This window comes from Procambarus clarkii, chromosome 25, assembly GCF_040958095.1.
Source record: "Procambarus clarkii isolate CNS0578487 chromosome 25, FALCON_Pclarkii_2.0, whole genome shotgun sequence".
NCBI classification, from domain to species: domain Eukaryota; kingdom Metazoa; phylum Arthropoda; class Malacostraca; order Decapoda; family Cambaridae; genus Procambarus; species Procambarus clarkii.
In genome coordinates, this window is record NC_091174.1 from 5,691,898 (window position 1) to 5,710,892 (window position 18,995).

The window sequence follows — 18,995 nt, forward strand, 5'->3', positions numbered from 1 at the left end:
TCCGCTTCCATTTTTTTTAATCCACCTCCTCCTCTTCCCGTTCCTTCGCCTTCTCATATTATTATTATTTTTCTCTTCAAAACCGTCATCGTCCTCATAATTCTCTTCTTTGTTCTCCACTTTTCGGTCGACGTCTTCTGACGAAGCCATCAGTCGGTCCACCTACCTTTCCACATGTCACCGGCTCCAGACGCCGCCAAAGAATTCTGATTCATTTTTCATCGCCGCTGTCTGGCGCTCGCTACCTAGAATTTCCCCCCAAAACTTTATATACTGTCGAGGCTCCAGGTGGTCGAGAGCGGGAAAATCTGTGATCCCTGGAGAACTACGGGTCTGACAGGTTCTATTCGAGGTCTTTTTAACAGTAGGGGTCCTCCGACAGGTCCCTCGCATGCCAAGGGATTTTTTTTTTTTGAGGGCAGCTAAGTGGTAGTGGTCTATATTGGTAGTGGTCTACAGTGGTAGTGGTCTACAGTGGTAGTGGTCTACAGTGATAGTGGTCTACAGTGGTAGTGGTCTACAGTGGTAGTGGTCTACAGTGGTAGTGGTCTACAGTGGTAGTGGTCTACAGTGGTAGTGGTCTACAGTGGTATTGGTCTACAGTGGTAGTGGTCTACAGTGGTAGTGGTCTACAGTGGTCTGTTTCTTGTCCTGGAGAATTAGGCTCTGCTTGATCTTTGATTGGTCTGAGAAAGACATTGGTCTTTAATTAGTCTGGTAGACCGTAGGGAGGTTTTTGTAATGGTGGTCTTAAGGAGATATATTTTCGTTAGTTTCTTGCTTGCTTGTCTGTATTTACTATTTGTGTCTGCAGAATCGAGCTATTAGCTCTTGGACCCCGCTTTTCTAACCAATCTATTTTTCCTCTTTATATCTACTACATTGATTTTCAACACACACACACGCGCGCGCACACACACACACACACACACACACACACACACACACACACACACACACACACACACACACACACACACACACACACACACACACACACACACACACTACGATGTGGTGGAGACTGACTCCATACACAGTTTCAAATGTAGATATGATAGAGTCCAGTAGGCTCAGGAATCTGTACACCTGTTGATTGACAGTTGAGAGGCGGGACCAAAGAGCCAAAGCTCAACCCCCGCAAGCACAATTAGGTGAATACAATTAGGTGAGTACACACATCCCCAGGAAGCAGCCCGTAGCAGGTGTCTAATTCCCAGGTACCTATTTACTGCTAGTTGAACAGACGCATCAGGGTGAAAGAAACTCTTCCCATTTGTCTCTGCCTCGGCCGGGGATCGAACCGGGGCCCATAGGACCACGACCTCCGAGATCTGTCGAGTAGACAGAGCCGCGAGGCCAGTGTGTATTTGTCTGTCTGTGTCTCTGTCGCTCTATTTCTTAGATCATCAGGTCTGAAATATCACCAGGAAGTCAGGTTTTTTCTTTTTTACGTAAGAAATAAATTAAAATTCCTTCAGCAAATCTGAGACATCCGTCGAGCAAGTCTGTACCCACCGAACACACACCGAAACTATAACGTTGGTACAACGTTCGAACAAGTTTTACCACCTCCTAACCAGTTATAACAACCAATCTAGCAAGTTGTAACAACGTCTTAATACGTCATAAACACGCTAAGCCAAGATGTAACAACTTTATTTCAAGTTGTAACAAGCGGAAAATAGAGACAGTTTCCGTTTGTGTTTCCCGGGTATTACCTCAAGGTTTTCTTGCCCTACCAACAGGTCTCTGGGAAGGTCCCCCACTGCCCGGGTTTATGGGTACTTCAACGGTGGCTGGGGTAGCCATATGGCCGGGTTAAGAACAGTATTGTTCACTCTTAATGGGAAAATAATCAGAGACGCTATGTTTCCCAAGTGAGAGAGTGCGCGCGCTCGCGAGTGTGTATGTGTGTGTGTGTTTATATGTACTCACCTATTTGTTTCTGAAGGATCGAGTATTAACTCTTGGATCCATGTTTTCTAGCCGCCGGTTGTCTAATGTAATGACTCCTGACCTATTTCCTCTATCATATCTACTTTAACAATTTTGAATATGGTTTGCTTAGATCAGGAGGCCTGGTAAGGGACCGGGCCGCGGGGACTTTGAGCCCCGAAATCAACGCAAAGTAACCACAAGGTAGATCTACAACCTGCTACTTTCGTTCTTTCCCCACAACGTACTCACCTAATTGTGCTTGCGGGGGTTAAGCTCTGGCTCTTTGGCCCCTCCTCTCAACCGTCAATCAACAGGTGTACAGGATCCTGAGAGAACCTGTGAACCTGTGAATGTGTGTGTGTGTGTGTGTGTGTGTGTGTGTGTGTGTGTGTGTGTGTGTGTGTGTGTGTGTGTGTGTGTGTGTGTGTGTTTGACTGTCCGCAAGTCTGAAGAGTAGAATGGTGTGAAATTCTTCTATGTAATTTATCTTACTTGTAGTGTTTACATAATATTACAGACAGTGTTTGCACAACCTTTCAGGTAGTGCATTCTCTAACTAATAACTTCAATAATGCATTCGAACACCAATATGGTACAAGTATTCACAGTTGTCTGACTTTGATTCCTTCAATAATGATTTTTGCTTATATGTGTCGTGCTTCTGATGGAAGCACGATTTCACAACATAATTCTTTCTGTTTAAAAAACTGATTTTTGTTTTGTAATTCCCCAAAAAAAATGTATTTTGAAGCCAAAACATGAATTTAGAAGCAAAAACATATATTTAACAACAAAAACTTGTGTTAGATGCAAAAAAAAAAAATATTTAGAAGCAAAAACATGCATTCAGAAACATAATCATGTATTTAGAAGCAAAAAACATGTAATTAGAAGCACAAACACATATTTGGGAACAAAAATGCATCCCAAATTCCACAGAGGTGGAAGAAAAGGACACTTTATATGTACCGTACAATTTCCATACAAATTTACTGAGGTGGTAAGGTGGTGGTTGTGTGGACATGCCGAGCGACTACCCCAGTGTGAACGACAGTAAAAATCTCTTTCAGAAATGTGCCATTAGCGAAGAGCGTGCGGAGGACGCCCCATTTTCTGCCCCGTCTGCCGCCCTGGGGCTCTTTCTTGTGTGATAAGCTTTTGGGAGCTGGCCTGAAGGCTCTCTTCCGCGAGACAGGCTTCTTTGACGGGCACAGGGCACACACGCACGGATAGGAGCACAGATGGATAGAGGCACGGACGAGTGGATGAATGGCGGATGAATAGACTAACGAAGACATGGACAGAAGGACGGATGAGCATTTGTAGACGGTTTGAACGAATTCTTGCAATAATGTATATATGCTGGTTAGCATTGTAAATGTGTGGCCATGTCTGTGGTAGAAAATAATAATAATAAAAAAAAAAAAAAACTACTGTTTTTGTTTTTCCTGCTGCTTTATTTTTTTTACTGGGCTACAAACTAGACCTAGGGTCGTGTTGGGTGATCCTTATTCGTATAGGAGTCATGTAAAGTAAGAACTGTTTTCCACCAGCTCATCGTGAATTATCCTCTCTCTCTATTTGACTATAAAATCCCCCAAATGTGATTACTTTGAGCATTGCGTTAAAATTTCCTACTTGATTCATCTCTGAACTATCTACAACGCAAACATGCTCGTATAAACATACTCTTATACAGTGGAGACAAAAATTAAGCACATTTATACTTCAACCTCTCCTCCTTCCCCTCCATGCCTGGCAGCCTATATATATATCTCCTTCTGAATCATCCCCTCTGAATATTGACACGTGCGATCTAACCTCCATTGCCAAGATCTTTACACGACTCGGTAACATTAGTAGTCTAAGAATCATGTGGGAACACGCTTCCTTCTAGCTTTTGCTCTCTCCCAATAATCTTGTTTCCTATTTGGCAGATACTCTCTAATCCAGCTGTAATACGCATAGTAATCCTTGCTTGCTTTTCCATCTTGTTGGTTAATGTTTTGTGTGGAGTCGTTGCCAAAGGCATTTTAGCAATCTAGGAAGATGCTTCAATCTTCCAACAAATCTTTGATAGCCGTGTCGCAAAACTCATTCATTTCATAAGGCATGCATTATCCAGTCTTAATCCATGCTGTGTTTGCCAACAAAAAGTTTGTTTCTGTTGATAATTCAATATCTTCTTCGTGATTGTTGCTTTAGTTATGTGAGGATATACAAGTCAGTGACACATGTTGGATGTTTAAGGGGCTCATATCCGTCTCGCTTGTTGAATATGTGACCCGCCTTTGCAGCCATCCAAGCTTCTTGAATTATCAACAATGTATAGCAAAGATAAGAGAGGTTATATATAATAATTCTATATTCGTACGTTTACGATTACTTGTAATTATTTCGTGTTTATCTATGTGTGTGTATGTACACGCGCGCGCGTATATGTGTGTGCATCTGTGAACCCTTGCTGAGCGAATTTGTGTATATTAGAAGTAGAAAAGAAGTGGTACGAGAAATGAGGCGTCTATGTTTGGACACAATTGGAGGGGTGATTTAGAAAGAAGGGAAACTGTCGCACCTGGGCCGTGATTATCGAGATGATCGTCGTACCTGGCCTGCAAGTGAGGTCGTGGAGAGGGGAAGGGAAGGGAAGGGGAGGGGGAGAGGAGGTAATAGGGGAGGGGGTATGGCTAGGCGTCACCTCTACCAGTCTTAATTGCACCCATGGCTTATCACCTTAGTCAGCCCTGTACATCCCCTACGACACTCGGTGATTGGCAGGTAGAATATGGCTGTTAAACACGATCTCGTACTCACCTAACTGTGCTCACCCACACAGACAAGCACACACGCTACGTGTACCAGACAGGGCAATGACCAAGACGTATAGAACGAGTATAGAACATCAGCCTAATTACATATTACAAAGTAAACACCATTCGGGCTACGGATCACAAGGTCTCACAAAAACCAGACAAGTTACGTGATTGAAAACCAAACACACACACACACACACAAAAACACAGAACCCCCCCCCCCCCCCAAAAAAAAAATCAGCCTCAAAACTAATAGCTGTCTGCAGCTGCTGGAACATTATCCACACAACTAATACACCGACTCACACTATTGAACATGGGAAATTGTGTTTGTCCTTTCGAGTATCTGTAATAGGATCGAACACAGGTGTAGACCATCAGCCTGTCCTCATAAACACTGACCAATGCTCGTTAATCCGGCCGCCAACCACCCAGGCTTATGAATGAGAAACACTTTAACACACACAGTTGATTACGCTCGAGCGTTTTTCGAACAGTGCTTCACTTTCTTCCTGAGTTCGAATCTCACCTCTAATTGCTTCACAGTGTACTGCATGACGGCAGATATTAGACGCTCAGATCACTGGAGGGATGGTCGGCTCATGGCTAGGGTAAGGCTTCATGACCAGGCAATCATCAATCGACCTAACGCGTGTGCGCACACGCACAATAACCCCATGCACTCACACTCTCAGTAACCCATGCACTCACACTTATAATAACCCATCCACTCACACTTATAATAACCCCATGCACTCACGCTTACAATAACCCATGCACTCACACTCACAATAACCCATGCACTCACACTTACAATAACCCATGCACTCACACTCACAATAACCCATGCACTCACAATAACACCCGTGCACTCAGACACACTCTGAATGTAGGACAAAGAGGAGATGATGAGAGATAAAGAGAGCCGTCAAATAATCGTCAGTGAGGAGGCAGGTGAGAGTAATGTCCGACTGGGAATCCAATTACCTTGTTGCTGATTACCTGTCTTGCTCCTGCTGTGTTGTGGTGTGCGGCGCCTGGACCCCCCCCTGATCTTGGGGCCCCACAATCCCCCTCACCCCCCCCCCCTTCCTGATGAAGGGGCCCCTCGATCCTCCCCCCATCCCCCCCCCTCGTTCTCACCTCTCTGCTGTTGCTTGTATATCACATATTCTCTTAAGATAGTCATTTGATTAAGGGAATTGGTCTGGAGGTTATGGGCTTTCGTTAAGTGGAATTTACACTTGTATGATTGATTATGAAGGGTATCGCTTATTCATGCTTAAGGTCCTCGTTAGGTAGTCGGGACAGGCCACCCAGGGTGAAGTGGTGTGAAGGTGGACACTGTAGGGAGTTAGAATGTGTCTGGTGGGAGTGGCAGCGGTCACTCTGCGTGTGCGTGTGTGCCCCTATCCCCTACCTTCTCCCATAGCCTCCGCGACTACTCAGGTAGCCTCGGAGATAGCTCCCTCAGATGGCTGTGGTGGCAGACGGTTTGGCTCCTGCAGGTTTCACCCCAGGAGTCCGGTGTACCACTGCAGCCTCACTGCGCCCTCAGCGTCCGCTGCGGGTACTTCCGTAGCCACTAATATCCACCTTGTCCTCCCCCCCCCCTCTCTACCCCATCTATGTCCACGCGGTGCTCCACTGACTGGGACGTGACTCGCAGCCACGGTGGCGTCCTCGGGTGCAGAAAAAAGGTTAGATTGCTTGTTTGAAAACTAGTTAGAATAAAGTAGTTTGTTTATTTTCTAAAATTATCGGCTCTTTTCACACCCAACAGATGGCCACCCTATGGCCACCTGTGGACTATAGAGTGAAATTGGAGCTACTGTTGGCCACAGGGTGACGCTGGAGCTATCTGTGAGTCACAGGGTGAAGCTGGAGTTATCTGTGAGCCACAGGGTGAATCTGGAGCCATCTGTTGGCCACAGGGTGAAGCTGGAGCCATCTGTGGGCCACAGGGTGAAGCTGGAGCCATCTGTGGGCCACAGGGGGAAGCTGGAGCCATCTGTTGGCCACAGGGTGAAGCTGGAGCCATCTGTTGGCCGCAGGGTGAATCTGGAGCCATCTGTTGGCCACAGGGTGAATCTGGAGCCATCTGTTGGCCACAGGGCGAAGCTGGAGCCATCTGTTGGCCACAGGGGAATCTGGAGCCATCTGTTGGCCACAGGGCGAAGCTGGAGCCATCTGTTGGCCACAGGGGAATCTGGAGCCATCTGTTGGCCACAGGGCGAAGCTGGAGCCATCTGTTGGCCACAGGGGAATCTGGAGCCATCTGTTGGCCACAGGGCGAAGCTGGAGCCATCTGTTGGCCACAGGGGAATCTGGAGCCATCTGTTGGCCACAGGGTGAAGCTGGAGCCATCTGTGGTCAGGAGCATTCACTTTGGAAGTTGGATTGATTCCTTCCAAAGTCCAATTTGTGAAAACTCGTTCGAGATGTGAATCTCACTCTCACTCTTTCATAAGAACATAGTAATAAAGGAACACACACCCGTAGGCCTAGTGTGGGGTAGGAACACTGATGTAGGCCTACTGGCCCATGGGAGGCCGTTCCCATTCACCTTCTGTATCGGTTTTCATTCATGTATCTGTAATGTTATCAAAGCTTACCAAGGGATTTACTTCAAAGGCGTTCCTTTGTAGTTTGTTTCAATCGCCTACGACGATTGCCGGATCAAATTGTTTAGTTTGATTCTATTGTTACAGTTATGTCCTGACTTGTTCGTGTCAGGAACATAGTTGAATCCACTTGGCTTGACGTTCATCCATTTGGCTTCTCGTTCATCACTTTGGCTTCTCGTTCACGTACGTGTTTCTATAATCATCTGTTTGTATTTGAAGGGTCGAAAATAAGTTCCTGGGACCGCTTTCCGAGCACTTCAGCTATAATGCAATGATTGTGCCCACTTGCACTCACCTAGTTGTACTTGCGGCGGTTGAGCTTCGGCTCTTTGGTCCTGCCTCTTAACTGTCAATCAACTGATGTACAGGTTCCTGGGCCTACTTGGCTCAGTGTGTGTGGGCGTGCACTTAAAAGAATATTAGCTTGAAGGTCAGTTTGTAGCTGACCTGAGGTGACCCCCGACCTCGGCCAGCGGTCAGCACCACGCCCATTCTCGACGCCCGCGCCACCCATGTTGACATCCAAGTTAAGAAACACATCAGATACGGCGGTCAAAACCTGAGTAATTTGTCAAGATTCTCAAATCAGTGTGAACCAACATTACTCTGCCCTAAAGACCACAGGCCCTTAGAGGCGAAAGGACAGTGGGTGAGGCATGGGAAAATGGGGTTTGTTTACTGGTTTGTGTAAAGCACTGTCTTCCTGTTGACTCGGGAGTGAGTTTGAAGTGTGGCCGATGCTACAGAGGGTAAATATAGGCATGTTTGGGGGGTGTTTTCCGGCCCTTTAACCCCCCTTTTTCCAATCACCAACTTTCCCTCATTTTGGGCCCCCTCCACACCCCTCCCTCCCCCCACAAATACCTACACACACACACAGACAGACACACAGGCTCAGGAATCTGCTCACCAGTTGATTGACGGCTGAGAGGTGGGACTGAAGGGCCGAAGCTCAACCCCCGCAAGCACAACTAGATGAGTACAACTAGGTGAGTACCCAAACAAACACACTCACCTATACACACCCAAGCACACACACACACACACACACACACACACACACACACACACACACACACACACACACACACACACACAGAAGAGTTAGGAGTTAGTTAGAGACAGAAGAGTTAGGGGGGACATGATCACCACATTCAAGATTCTGAAGGGGATTGATAGGGTAGATAAAGACAGTCTATTTAACACAAGGGGAACACGCACAAGGGGACACAGGTGGAAACTGAGTGCCCAAATGAGCCACAGAGATATTAGAAAGAACTTTTTTAGTGTCAGAGTGGTTGACAAATGGAATGCATTAGGGGGTGATGTGGTGGAGGCTCACTCCATACACAGTTTCAAGTGTAGATATGACAGAGCCCGATAGGCTCAGGAATCTGTACATCTGTTGATTGACGGTTGAGAGGCGGGACCAAAGAGCCAGAGCTCAACCCCCGCAAACACAACTAGGTGAGTACACACACACACACAGGATATTGCTATCATAGCAAAGAAACAATCTAAAACTACTACATAATTATATTAAACAATGGCAGTGAACGATAAGTGATAAGACTACGAGAATCGGGAGTGGAATGTACAGGAAGTGATAAGGAAATTTGCGAGGTACTCAACGCTGCTCCCAATGTTAGGAGATAACGTTAGATAAGAGAGTATCTAACTGAAGCTGTTGGATCAGACAACGTATATGAGGCAGCACAGGCCCTCAGAGAACTTCTAGCAAATATCATCAATGAGTCCTTGACGGAGAGTTGCCCAGATGATGGAAAAAGCAAATGTGGAATAAATTTTCAGGAAAGGAAATAGAAAAGAGGCACTGAACTACAGACCAATATCACTGACAAAAGCATCCGTGCAAAGTACTTGAAGGACTAGTCAAGGTAAGACTAGTTATACACATTGAGACAATTAGGTAAACAAACACCAATATGGCTTTAGGGAAGGGAAATTATACCTACCTTGAGGTTACCTTGAGGTGCTTCCGGGGCTTAGTGTCCCCGCGGGACACTAACAAACCTACAGTAGCCTAACAAACCTACAGTAGTTCTATGATAAAGTAACATTTTTACCAACCCACCTTTTAAACCAAATTGTGTGCATTTTAACCCACACATTTTCTGATGAGTGGGCTGGACATCATATCATCAGCCACGTCACTGTGACTTCGACTGCTAAATGTTATTTCCCACGCAATTATTGTTAGTAATTTATTCTACGTAGAAGATCTTGAGGGAATAAAGTGGATAAAGGAAGCCAAGTTAAATTATTAAGAGGTAGGACATGGTGACCTCGATGGGAGCTCGACGGACAGTTGAGTGGAAAAGATATGATGAAGTTCTCGTTCCTTGTACAGGTGGTCGGCAAGGGGAATGTTCTGAAGGAAGAGGGTGTTGAAGACAATTCCATCCACAACTTCGAAAATAAATATTAATGATGAGAGAGGTAATTAGCGTGTCAAGTATTGAATAGGTTTGAAGCGGGGCTTAAAGAGCTAGAGCTCACTCCCTTGTTGTCAACGGTAGGTAAGCGCGCACACACACACACACACACACACACACACACACACACACACACACACACACACACACACACACACACACGTACGTTTGTGTCTGACTTGCTATTTACTAACACATCCTGTGCTTTCTTGTCCTTAGCAGCTTCCCACAGTCTGTTTCCCTTCTCACATGACGTCTCTCACAATTCAATCCTTCGTTTCTGATAACATTCATCACTTAGTGCTAGATATGTCCCTCCTGTTTCTGTCCTTTTATCTCTGCTAACTTGATCAATCTATATTTGCTATGTTTTTAAATTCTATAATTGTTCAATTACTCATTACGTCTCTGTTAACCAAGCAATATTTTCTCTGTATATTCCCAGATCCTCCAACCGGTACAAGTTCCACCTTAACCATTCATTCTAACTGTATTGCTGTCCAGTCACTCTCACTGCAATATCCAAGAATCCATCCATTCGGTTCTTAAAACCCTAATCCACCCTATTCCTTGAACACTTATCCACCTGTATGTTTTGATTGACAAGCTGGTGTATAATTTTGCATATAATTATCATAATTATTTGTATTATTTTATATTTACAGGGAAAATAATGAAATATTTAGGCCGATTTTTCAGGCTCGATCTTAGTTTTGTGAGAGGAAACTGAATGATGTAGGTCAGTGGAGGCTGCATAAATTAACATATTTAATCTAAGTTATAATGATAATTGACTTTTCAAGAAATAATTTATATTTTTTACACGTAAACATATTTATTTTCTAAACCAATCTTTCCCAAAGATTTCATCCAATATTATTAGTAAATATATTTCATCACCTATCTCCATCACTATCACCATATCCACCACTATTCACAACACCTTCCCAAGCACCACCATCACCATCCTCTACCTACACCACCTCAGAATCACAGAAATGAGTCTTACGAGGCAGAAACGAGGCTGGCCCACTGCCTAGTGAGCCAGCCAGAGGCTTAGGGCCCGCACAAGAATATCCCTGAAAAAGTCCACCCCCTCCCCCTAACATCAACATCACCATCAGCACCATCATCATCATCATTATCAACATCCCTATTATCCCCACCAGCATTATCATCAGCACCATCCCTATCCATCCCGATGATTCGGCTTGCTACCCCCGGAAGATTCCAACCTTTCAACCTAAACAGAAAACGCAGGAATGCACGCAATCTAACTAGCTTATCGAGCCCAACGCATACAAAACGTAAATTCTTCGTGAGCCAGTAGTTAACACGTCGTATTTTTAACGTATATTAACGTGAAAAAAAACGCGTCCTGTTAATCTTGAAGACGACTACCACTACCCAAACATCCCCAACCACCACTACTACCACTACCACCTCAGGTTACCCTGGTAATACCACTGACCCTCACTGTTTACTCTTCTCATTTTAAAAACCTTTCAGGAGGTCAGGCCGCAGGAGCAGAAATGGAAAATAGTGACCAGTGTCAATAATGGGGGGACTAGTGTGTTTATACTGAGGCTCAGCTCGGAGTCTGCCTCCCGGGGCGCTGCCCTGGCTCAAGGTGGGGTGGGGGAGACAAGGTGATGGGGGGTGCGTGGGCCACGCAAGGTGAGGGAGGGGAGACTAGGTGAAAATGGAGTATGGGGGAGACAAGGTGAATGTACAATGGGGGTGGGCGCAAGGTGAAGGTGGGGTGGGGGTGGGCGCAAGTGGAAGGGGGGGTGGGCGCAAGTGGAAGGGGGGGTGGGGAAAGGAACAGTGAAGATGGGATGGGGGTGAGACACTGAAGGTGGGACCACAGCCTACCATAGGATCAGCAAGGGAGGGGAGGGAAATGGAAAGATGTATGGACATAGAGAGGAAGGTAGGGGGAGGAAGGTAGGGGGGAGGAAGGAGGAGGGATTAGGCTATGGCCTAGTAGAGAACATTCAAAGAAAGCAAATAAAAAGATACAGATGAAGATTCAGATGATGGAGGAGGAGCAGGCGGGGATGAAGAATACGAGAATGAGGAGTGAGTGAGAAATGATGACAAGAGGATATAAGAAAAATATCGTAATAAGTAAACATTCTTTCCAATCCAGCATTTTCCTATATCTTTCCTGAACCTGAACTTCAGCTTATCGCTCTCATTACCGGAGTCTGATAGTCTCAAGATCTTGCAAAGATCTACTCTAATAAGACCTCTCATCCACTGGAAGGCCTCGATCATGTCTCCCGCATGACCTGCGCCTCCCAAGGGAATGCTGACCGATATTCCTCAATTCCTCGACAGCGTTTTAATTACGTTCAAGATGTATGCAAAAACCTTTCAGAGGAGTCGAGTCTTCTGGGAATGGTGAAGCCACTATGCCGGATCACATTTCCGTGGCCTTGCAGTGTGTTTCAACCCTTTGATAATATGAGAGCGAGAGAGAGAGAGGAGGCCAGACCCCGTGGGACCTCACCCCAAATACGGCAGTGAGATGGGACAAATAACCAGCCTCCATCAGTCACAGGTGTGTGCAGGTAACACACGCCGCTAATGAGACCGACACACCTGGGGACAGACGAGAGAGGCGGGGTCGTCGGGAGGGAGGAAAAGGAAAGAAACGAACGGCGGAATAAGAATAGGATTATGAGGGCCGAAGATACGAAGAACAGGAAACACGGTGCATAAGAAAAGGGACTAATGAATGCGGCGGCGCAGGCAAGATGCGATAAGGAGGGATAAGGGAACAAAACAAGACACTGGGATGTACAGACACCTCCAGATGCTGCAGCTGTCACCCAAGTTCTTTTCCGACCTGTGTGTGTGTGTGTGGTGGGGGGGGGGGGGTGATGGCTTCGTCTCCGGGGGACGGAGATGGGAGGGGGAGAAGGAAGTTAAGGGAGAAGAGACGAGGGGAGGGGGGGAGGGGATAGAGAGGGAGAGAAAATGAGAGCAGGAAAAGTGAGGGGGGGGGGAAGAGGAGGAGAATGGAGATAAGGAGGGATGGGTTGATTGGGAAACAGAAGAAAAGGGAAATATGGGAGAGATAGAGAAAAGGTGACGAGGAAGAGAGAGAGAGAGAGAGAGAGAGAGAGAGAGAGAGAGAGAGAGAGAGAGAGAGAGAGAGAGAGAGAGAGAGAGAGAGAGAGAGAGAGAGAGAGAGAGTTAAACTTAGTTTCAACTTAGTTTTCAGTTTTCAACTTAGCTGAATTAGGATTACAGCTCTTGCTTGCAGTTTCACCAGGTTCCTTATATAGTAGCTCCTTTATGATAGTTCCCTATGTGCTAGTTTGAAAGCACATTATCATGAAATAAATGAGTTTTTAGGAGCAGGCTTCAGTTGAGCTGAGGCACTATGCTGGAATGAAATACCATATGATGGCCACTTCCGTCAGAACACCCGTAAGATCACTACTACCTCGGTCAGCTAACGGATCATCACTATGAACTTCCACAACATCACCATCTACCACACGATCACCACTACAAAGCACAAGATCACCCCCCCCCCACGACTTTTGAAACTACCATGAAACCCACTAGAGTACTGTCACGACCACCATTACTGCCCTTACCCCCCTTCCCTCCACGACCTCTACCACAACTCCTACGACGACCCCCACTACCATAAAACTCACTACAGGACAACCACGACCACAACCATCATCATAAAACCCACTACAGACCAGCCGCGACCCCACACCACCCAACCCAACCTTCTAATAGAACGTCGCATCTTGACGTATACTCTCCCCAAAAATCGTTGTACTAGAAAATGGCACTCAACGGAATTGACATACTGTTCCGTTTCCTGTTTTGGGTTCTCTGGTAAGTTAGGATAAGGACACTTTAGTACAGCAGTTTCTTTGCGTTGGGAAACCTTAGGTAGGCGGACTTCACCACTACCATAAAGCCCACTACAGAAGAGCCTCGATCTCACCACCACCTCCTACCTGAAGACCTGTTCTTTACCTTACTCGTCCTCCTCTCACAGGAGCCCCGTGTCTACTGCGTAGCCTTCACCAAACTGTTTGTTCAGTTGTGCCTTAAAGGGGATAAAAATTTACAGATTCCTATCACCTCTTTGACGCTCTTAACCTGGTTGGTGGTCCCTCCCGCATCTTCTTCCCACCCCCTCTCTTCTTTCTCTGTCTAACATCTTTTTTTTTTCTCCCCTTCACCCTCTTCTCCCTTTCACTGGAGGTCACATCTCTCTCTCTCTCTCTCTCTCTTTCTCTTCTCTCTCTCTCTCTCTCTCTCTCTCTCTCTCTCTCTCTCTCTCTCTCTCTCTCTCTCTCTCTCTCTCTCTCTCTCTCTCTCTCCATTCCTCTCTTTTCATGTTCTATACTAGCATCATCATAATTCTATTAATTCCCCTTTTACCTTGCTACTCTATCCTTGCTATTTCTCCATCACCATAGGGGGAGATGGGGCACACGTGGATGCTGTCAACAAAGGTGCTTAACTGGGGAAATCTGGTCGATAGAGTAGCAGCTGCCATACCCACCGACCCACCAACTAATCGACCCACATACCCACCGACTTGCTTACTCACCGACTCATCCTCCTTACGACTCAGCTATTCAATCTCTCGTTGACTTATCCATCGATTCGTCAAATCTAGGTTCGGGACTTAGTTTCTTTCTGGTTCAAGGTCTGGAACCGGTTTCTGGAATAGCTTTCAGAGTATTTCAGATATATAGAGACGAATGACGATATATAAAATTGGTTTCTTTATCGTTATATTATAATATATAGTGATGCTTGTTGCTGAAACCTGTAGACCTCCCTGGAACCCATAGTTATCCGTGGAACCCATAGTTATCCGTGGAACCCATAGTCGTCCTTGGAACCTATTGACCTCCTTGGACCTATAGACTTGCCCACAGACTTGAAGAACTTTCCATTAGTTGGAAAAAAGCCATGCTATCTCAAGAATATTTGTGTGTACGTCTGATAACATACTACTTGTGAGGGAGGAAATGTATATTTTTACCTCTCAGAATGTTTGGTAATGTGTTTATTTGTGATGTGTGTCTATGTATATATTAACACGTTGTACTGAATGGGGTGAGAATAGCTTGAGCTACCTCATCCCTTTGTGTGTATTTTACCTCAATAAACTTATTTCAATTTCAATCTCAAGAATTTTAATGTTTCTTCGAAATTGTCGAGTAAAAACATATATTCTAAGATTTGTAAAGTTGTTGTGGGAAAGAACTGCAGTTGGTCGATGCCTCTGTCTCAAAGGGTGATACAATTTCATGTGCAAAAATGATCTTCCTCTGCTTTTCCCGCTCTCCTGTTTATCTTGTCTCTTCTTCTCATTTCACATTTCCCTATTCTTTGTCCATTTTGTTGGCTTATCTTTCTTATCTGCCTTTATCTCTCGTCTTCTTTCCACATTTCTATTTCTCTTCCTCATCTCTATCTTCCTTTTCCTTCGCTATTATTATTTTCCTTCCTCCTTTTTTCTCCTCCACCTATAGCTACCCCTCCATCTTCCTCCTCTCCCTCCCTCCACATGTTTCCCTCTCGCTATCACTCCTTCATCTCTGTTGCGACCGTACACCGTGGTTATCACCTCTATCTCTCTTCTTTCCCACCCATTATGTTCCTTCTTGTTTATCTTCATCTGTATTCCTCGCCTTTTGCCACAAGTCCTGGCTCCCTCCTTCGACGAAATGGATTTAGGAAATCTGTAATTTATAATTCAGTGTTGGCCTCTGTGTTTGTAATGTTCTTACACACAGTCGTATACTGGACTCTTATCAGTCATAAATTGGTCAACTAAAACAAATGTTAGATAAGTCTTAAGACTTAGAATGCTAGATAATCTTTAAGACTTGTAATGTTAGGCAAGTCATAAGATTTAAAACGTCAGAGAAGCATTATGATTTGGAATGGTAGATTAGCCTTAAGATTTGGAATGGTTGAGAAGCGTTAATACTTAGGATGGATCCAGCTACCATGTATAGCTACCTTGGGAGGAGGTTCCTGGGGTTATTGTTCCTCTCTCCTGACAGCTCTGATCCCTGACGACGTCAAGATGTTGGTGCCCGCATCTTGAACTCCGACGTAGGCACCACAGCCTGGTTAATCAGATACCCCTTTGGAGGGTATTATCAAGGCCCTGGAGAGAACTGGATAAGCACCTCCAAAGGATACCTGATTCAACCAGGCTGTGACTCATACGTCAGGCTGCGAGCAGCCGCGTCTAACAGCCTGGTTGATCAGTCCAGCAACCAGGAGGCCTGGTCGACGACCGGGCCGCGGGGACACTAAGCCCCGGAAGCACCTCAAGGTAGCCTCAAGGTAGGCCCTACTTATTCATCAAGGTCCTACTTATTCATACGAGTCCTCTCAACATTCCGGTTCAGATGAGTTTGAAGTGAACTACGTTCTCAAAATTTTATTCTATTCATCTACAATATTCGTAAAAGAGAAATTTCACAGAAAAAAAGATACCATTATTTTCCAAATTTGAATGTATGGTATGTTATAATTTAATTATTATATTTTGATTAATTATGCCCCGAGGGGCGAGTTTATTGGGCAGCGACACTCATTCTGTGAGTGGACACAGACGGCGTCTGACAGCTGGGTGGACAGCGCTTCGGATTCGTAGTCCTGAGGTTCCAGGTTCGATCCCCGGTAGAGGCGGAGACAAATGGGCAAAATGTTTCTTTCACCCTGATGCCCCTGTTAACTAGCAGTAAATAAGTACCTGGGAGTTAGACAGCTGCTACGGGCTGCTTCCTTTGGGGATGGAAGGGGAGGGGGGGGGGGGTAACAAAAGAAGGTCTGGTCGAGGACCGGGCCGCGAGGACGATAAGCCCCGAAATTATCTCAAGATAACCTCAAGATAACCGCCATAGCAGCATGTACAACACCCCCCCCCCCTTAATAGGAAGAAAATCCGCTGGGTTGTTCATCCTGTCACTTGTACCCAGACACAGCTGGAAATTGCTTAACTGTCTAAAGTAAACAGCTTATCAAACAAGAAGACTACCATGTGTTTACACATGCTCGTGTCAGTTTCATTTCACATTATATTTTTATCAGTTTTCTCTCCATAATTTTTTGTGGTTGAAAATTCCATTGATCTTAGTACTCACCTATTTGTGTATCGATGTCTGTCTGTCTTTGCCTGTCTATCTTTTCATGAAAGAAAATGGTGATTGGAATGGCAGTTGTTAAGGGTGACGATAATAGAGACGTTGGGTGGTAGATGAGGCAGCTGTAGGGTTAGTGATGGCAGGGGTTGGCTCTGTGGTCAGAGCACGAGGGGTGAGGGTGGGAGGGCTTCTAGACACCTGACTGACATCTGACTGACACCTGACTGACACCTAGGGACAAATGTGTGTTGATAACATCACCTGAAGCACACTGACCCTCGAGTCACATAACCCACCACTCACAGTCCCCTAGCCTCCGGGAAGAAGAAGGCGGGCAAAACGAACACCTAACAGGTAAATGAACCTAAAACTATTAAATTTCTTTATTGTGCATCCCCATACTTATCCCGTCGGCGGTGGTGTAAAGGGTTATAGAGGCATATAATGGGTTCAGGAACTGACCCCCCATAGTTCATTTAACTAAGCAAGAGACAATCTTTTGAAACTAGTTACACAATTGTTAATGCTATATATACAGGTATGTATATATATATATATATATATATATATATATATATATATATATATATATATATATATATATATATATATATATATATATATATATATATACACAATCATTTAAACTAATACATATACATATCGATAATCTTTTTATATCACAAGTGATTCAACAAGAGGCTCACAACAGTCACTATACAAGGCACTTTACATCTATGGTGAGTCACACAGTTACTAGTCTTGCTCCACACCCACCCAACTGGACGGCAGCTTTACAGTCATCTGCATCCATTACCTACTGTAAGCAAATTTTGGCTTCCTGGCAGTATCTCATTATGAATGAAGTACTTACACATTTCTTGGACTTCATTATTGGTGTTATCTCTGAATTCCACTATTTTTCACATTCCATTATATAATGACACAAATTATGCGAATAGTCCTACTGACAGAGTTTACATTTAGTCAAATCTACATTAGCAGATGTTACAAACTCCCAGAGGTACTTGTAGCCGAGCCTAAGCCTAGCAGTGGTAACATCTAGAAGCCTGCCAACCTTATTGGATGACCCATACAATGCGGTTCTTCCTGCATAACATAATGATGATAGAGTAACTGGTGTGAATTTCACTTTGCGTCATGTTTGCGAGATTTTGTTGATGGTACCGGAATAATACTGCCCTCGGGCTGCCCTTGGACTCAAAGGCAGTCCAAGATGGTAATCAATTCCCTCTTTATTAGCAAAAGCTTTGGCTAACGCATCAGTTTTATCATGCATTCGGAGATCAATATGGGAAGGAATCCACAAGAGAAGAATATTAACTCAAAGCAAGACAAGGGAAGAAAATGAACGTATTTGGAAAGGAACGGCTGGGAAAGGAGATTATAAATGGAAGAAGGAGTGGGTTAAAGAATGCGCTGCTGTTTAAAGGTTCTTCCTCAAGATTTACAATTTAAATATTTGGCAGAAAACAATGGGTGACAGTGATGGCTCACCAGCCTATCTTCCCTATCCCCCCTGGCTCACCGGCCTACCTCCCCCATCCCCCCTCACACTGGCTCACTGGTCTACCTCAACCCCACCTGCCTCCCCCATCCCCCACTCACTCCTTTACCAGCACGTGGGCAACCCACAACTGTAAGTGGAGTCATTTGTCTTCTGAACCATCTTGGGTATCACAACCTATTGCTGATACCTTGTGGCTTGTTGTCCTGACTAGCAGGAATGGCGTGACACCGTACCTTCCCTTAATGCAATGTGACCTGCTCTTCCGACTACAAAATATTGTGCCATGCCCTAACGTTTGCTCTGCAAACTCTCTGGCTACTCTATAGGCCTCGTTGGCCTATATTGCTCGCTTTGACCTCCCTGCAATCCTGAAGGCCGCGTCAGCTTCCCTAATCTATCCGTAGCATGTCACTCTTCATCCTTTTCTGATCTGTCAGGGTGGGGGAGGCAGGCTGACACTTTGGTAAATC